This window comes from Scomber japonicus, chromosome 9 (assembly GCF_027409825.1).
Source record: "Scomber japonicus isolate fScoJap1 chromosome 9, fScoJap1.pri, whole genome shotgun sequence".
In the NCBI taxonomy this organism is placed as follows: domain Eukaryota; kingdom Metazoa; phylum Chordata; class Actinopteri; order Scombriformes; family Scombridae; genus Scomber; species Scomber japonicus.
In genome coordinates, this window is record NC_070586.1 from 22,924,144 (window position 1) to 22,930,143 (window position 6,000).

Consider the following 6,000-nt stretch of genomic DNA (forward strand, 5'->3'; position numbering starts at 1 on the left):
GTTGTTCGAACAACAACAAAACAATTTTTTTTTTAATTTAAAAAAATGTAATAAAAGAAAACACAAAAAAAATGTTTTACTGTAAAATGTCACTGTGAGGTTAAATCTATATGTTTTTAAAAATTAACCTCATCATATCATTTTTACAAAAAAAATGTTTTTTGTTATGTATTATGTAACAGTTCAGATCAGCTGACAGGTGCTGAATGACAGGGCGTTCATAATTGTGAGTCAAGTTAGCCTCCAGGTACAAGCTGTCCCAATGAGTCTTTGAATGGAGCAACTTTATTGAAAGTGCATTAAACCTTTACGTTTTACTAATTCATAGCTACACCTGTCTCCCTGTACCTTAGCTCACATATCATATAACATTCACTGATTTACAGTGTGACAAATCACTGATAGAGTGAAGTGGTTCAAGAGCTTAACACAGCAGTGATTAACTGTCATGTAATCATGGGTATTGAAAGTAAAAGTATTACATTTGTGCAAACATTGTCAATGTAGATACTTTGCATTGTTAGAAAACCAAATAGAGAAGAAAAGCTGTTATTTGTGGCTTCAAAAATCTGAGTTTGATGCAAAAGTCACAAAGAGATTCTGGAAAGCTTCAGCAACAATCACATGCAGCATGAGTGGCCTCCAGACAACTATAGTAGGGTGATGCTGACATCTGGTGGACAACCAAGACATTACATATCAGCTGTGTCCATTTATCTCCCTCCCCTCCTTCTTCTCCTCCTCCTCCGCCTCTATGATCACTTGACCTGTAGACCTCCCCTCACACTGGACAAAATCAACACTTTCAGTTCCTCCGGATGCATTCGGTTAATGGCAGCTTCGTCTTCACTGAGGACTGTGTTCAGACTGAGTTTCTCTTAAACTAGACATAAAATTCTCACAAAACAAAATACACCAGACTGAGTTGCATGCAGGATCAGACACTTCTGCCCTCACTTACCGAGAAGATCGGACAAGATTAGAAGAGGCAGCCGTTCAATGTTTTCATACAGCCAACTCACCCTCATGCACACACAAAAAGGAACGGGCCACAAAGTATGCCCCTATGTGTTTGTTTCTTTGTGCGTTGTGTGTATGTGTCTGTGTCTGTGTGTGTGATGGGGTGGTGGGTGGTGAGGGGGCTCCTGCTTCTGCCAGAGTCTATGGAACCTGATACTTGATGACTCCCCATCACAAGAATGTGAGTTTCCTTCTCTTGGAGCATCTGGCCCGACGCCCGGCCACATCTCCATCTGTGTGTGTGTGTGTGTGTGTGTGTGTGTGTGTGTGTGTGTGTGTTTGTGTGTGTCCATAAGAGTTCTTACTATTTGCCCCTTTTTTAGAATGAGCGGCCTCTTTCAGCACAGTGAGACATTCTTTGTATGATCCTCGTCCCATTTGTTTTCTTAGTCTTTCACTAACCTGCTGTCACTTTCATTTGCAACTTTCTGTCTGAAAATCGGAGCACTTCCAGGGTTTGAGCTACATGACTCTGAGTAGTGCATTGTGAAAAGACAGAACAGGGACACTTTCAAAACCTTAAAAAAATTGTTTTTCATATACAAGCACTGTATGATTGAAACAACCTGGCAATAGTGTGAAAAGCATTTCATTGTCACAGGAAACTGGATGGTTAACACAATCATAGAATCATATTCACACTTCTTCAGTAAGCTAAAAAAAACCTTAACACAAGTTGTTATATAATAAGATTAGTGGTGACCTGGTTTAACCTCTCACCTTGCTTCAGAGATGAAGAAATGTACTTCAGGGTGTCTCAATACACCATAACATCACTGCCAGGTGTGATTACAGGTGCACAGTCCTGACATCACACAAACACTGCTAAGTGTGGTCAGAGGCGCAACAGACTTGAAGCTTTCAACAAGAGAGGGCAGTGAGACTCTCCTTTTCAGCCTTCCAATTTCTCTAATTTCTTGTCCTGGGATCGTCTGAGGAAACCCAGTCAAACACAAGGATAACATCATGATACTGCAATGACACAAGTAACTACAGGTGATGCTTGCTGAATATTAAATCAAGATTAGAATACTTGAAGACTTGAAGGGAATATATAGTTTCTGCATGTGTAGAGCACACTAATAGCTGATATTCTATTCTTTCTTTTCTAAAAATCAATGCCATTAAGAGTTACTCAGGTTAAGAAACATAATGTGTTTGAAATAACACACCATATAAGACACCACAAGTTCAGTTAATATGATATCAAATTATCAGTATTAAATTGCAGATTATCATGGATTAGTACAGGCTCAAAAAGATGTGAGTTTAAGAAGATTTCAGGCTCACTAGTTTTATGGTTTCAAACCATTCCCTTCTCTTTAATGAAAACCTGAATATTCAAGTGTGTGTGTGTGTGTGTGTGCGTGTGTGTGTGTGTGTGTGTGTGCTAGGTTTTACTCATGTTGTGGGTACATAAATATTGACTGGCCTTCTGGGAACAAACAATAAATCTCCATAACTTCAATAATTCATTTTAGAGTGAAGATTTGCTTTGAGGTTAAAGGAAAGCATAGGTGTTTATGAACGTACAGCAATGTCTCAACAATTATAACTTTTCCTATGAAGACATATTACATACACAAAAACCTTAAAGTCTGTGTAAAGTCAATTCATTGATTTACTTCTAAACATATTATACATGTTATAGATGGAAAATGGTTACTGAAAACATGTGAAAAGGCTGATAACTGCAGTACTGAATTGTGGAGATAGAGCCTTAAACTGTTTCTCACCCTCTCATTTTTCCTGATTTTCTGAGCCTGTAAAAAAGGGGTACTCCATGACGTAGTGGCGTGCCCGCGTGACCTTGGCCCCTCCCCTACTACTATATAAGACTGAGAAGCCGCTCTTCTAAGCGGTTAACCTGCCTAGTGGCGAGTTATTGTTACTACATCTAACGCTACTACTACTACTACTACTACTACTACTACAGTTAGCCAGTTAGCTGAGTTAGCCGCCGAGTTAGCTGCCGAGCTAACGGCAGAAAGCTCTCAGAATTAACGTCCATGTTTCGGGTAGAGGTGGTGACTTTGATTGACAGACCTGACACTTGGTAGGGGCCGAGGTTTTAGCGAACTCAGCGGGTACGCCCACAGCGTTTGGGAGCAGAGAGAGAGGCTGATTTTTACATAACTTTGAAGCCTAATTTCATATATTTAAATCAGATTTTTTTAATCATTCAAATTTGGCAGGGTGGTTAATACATTTTTCTGTGGTATGTCAAACTCAGAACACATATTTATTCTTACTTTACACAGACTTTGATAAACCAATATCTGCTTACAACGACATTACATCAGAAACCATTCATTAATGTTTTAAATTCTAAATATGTGTGTTAAAGTGTAGTGTTAGTAATAATCTTTCGGAGTGTCTTTTTGCACCCCAGGTACAAATAGCCTCGGCCACACAGCTGAGCAATTTGCACCCTAGATGTATAACAACGTGAAAACATGGAGGATATTCATCCAGCAGAAAAGGGCGAATTTAGAAAGGTTTCATCAATGTTTGTTCTAAAGACATTTCTGGCAGAAAAGTCATATTATATGTTCATAATCTTTCCTCAGTGAATGTATACAAGCGTCAGTTTGTCAATAAGAAATTATTTGCTGCCAATATCTATCTTCTGTATTAGCAAACATATTGGGCTGTCACATCATTACACAAAACCAAAGCGGTGGTGTAATGGGTAGCTGCATTTTCATAACTTTGTTAAGTAAATGCATACAACCCGAAAATATCTGAATTTACAACCTTCAGTTTGTTATATGATGGAAACCAAATCTTGACAGACAAGTCTAGGTTGCCATGGATACAATTCAATGCATTCTATGCATTTTTTGCACATTGTTATAGTAGATATAAATGGCCAAAAATGGTCAAGTATTTGGCTCCTTTGCTTCCTTAAAGGGCTTCAACATTAAAGGTTGAATATGTAGAATATTTATTAAAAGCTATATTTTAAAAAAAAAAATAATACAGCCACGGGGCGTTTTGAGGGGTACAGAATGAAAGTATTGATTTTCCATTAAAAAAAAATATTTAGTCTGAATTAATATTTTTAAATTTTTTTGACGGGTTCGACAATGACGTTCTGACACGTTCTGTGTACATTGTACCAGCCATTTAGCGGCGGAATTCCGGGTTGCCAGGGTTGTCTGTTGTTCCGGCGCAGCTACTGTAGGCTGGCACTGGGTGAAATGGAGTTGTAAACAAACACGGCCGTGTTGGACTTACTAAAACCAGCGTTTTTTGCTCTCAAGTACAACTTTTCATCACAAAACTTCGAAGGTAAGACAGAATATCTGTTAGTCGCTGTAAATAAGTGGTTGTTTACCTTTGTATGCTGCTGGTTCACTGAGTTTTTAGCGCAATAATAGTGGTACTGTTGAACTCGCCAGGGTCTTAGCTTTCATATGAGATGCTATTTGTTTGTGTGCCATGAAGTATCAAAACGGTAGCAATGGAAATGTGGAGAGTGGGTTGACTTTCTGACGCTATTCGGATTTTGATATTTGATCATTAACCTCTTAACGCACGCTGTTCCGTTCACGGGACGGGACGGATGTTAGGAGGTAGCCACACGTTCTTCTGAATGTTTTAAACACCAACCCTTAAACATATATACTCATGCCGTACATTGTTGGAAAGCTTAGATTGTTTCGATTCATTCAAGACCACTCACGACTTATATGGTTGCTCACAGCCGTAATAGTATTAGCGATTAGCTCGGCTAGCCACTCAGCTAAGTGAGAAAAGCTATAATGTCTACATACCTTCAAAGTCTTCCCTTTATCCACAACGATCATCTTATGACACAGGACTTTCTGTACAGCTCGCCAAGTATCCATTCTTGTGAAATATGAAATCCGTTTCCATAAAACCGGAATATTTTCCTCAATATGTCCATGTATTTAGTCCAACACGTAATGTAATAACACAAATAACAAACCATATACGGTCCGTTTACGTCATTTCCTGACCTGCGCGTCCATCTCAGAGTACACGTGACTAGATGTTTACGACCGTGAGCCTCTCCTGCTTCTGACGACACCACACACAAGCCAATCGGTGTTTAGGATTAGGCAGTACATGCTGCTACTCCCACTGGCGTTACAATGTAATGTACCTCGGTGGTTTCAAGTCAGTTACAGCGAGGGTATGTTCGCTTCCTGTTTTCAAAATAAAAGCACCAACTCTATCGTTATGGTTTTCTTAATAATAAAAGGCAACGGGTGTTTTATTTTGTGAAAATGACCGGAAGTGCGTTACTCGCTACGGCTAACTTGAGTGGCTCCGAATTCGCAGGAACAAAACTTTAAGCAGATGTTATTTGGACAAATTAGCGTCACATTGTTGATCTAAAGGGCGACTTTCTCGCCTAAAAAGGTTAGACATGTGGATAAAGTGGTATATTTACAGAGTTAGAGCTAAAATAAAATCCGGCACCGGACCTGGCAACCCGACTGCTGGAATTACTTTTTGGTTGTTGCGACTACGATCTCGAGACATTAGATGGCGTTGTTCTGCTCATTCTACATATTCTACCTTTAAATCTGTCATAAAGCCACTTTTAAAGCAAACATCTACTGGAGAGGGGAGATGTCAGCTACACTTTTCAAATCGTTTTCAATAGATCAAGCTGTTTTTATGTGGAAATACAGTTACAACACATCTAAACCCTAACCACCTAAACATGTCCTTCATTTTTACCTTTTTCTCAATGAAGTCATATTGTTTTGAACAAAAAGCTGAATGTGTACATCCTGCAGTCATAGATAGGCTGAGATAGGTGCATCATGTTATCCAGATGGAAAAAGTCCACCAGTTGGTGACTCATTTAACAGCCAAAGAGTTCCTATATATGTCACTTTTAAATGACAGAGAAACTCAGATTAGATATTTAATTAATTTAATAAAATACATTTAAATTTAATATTTGATTTGTTTATTTGTAGCATATATCTTCTTTTCACA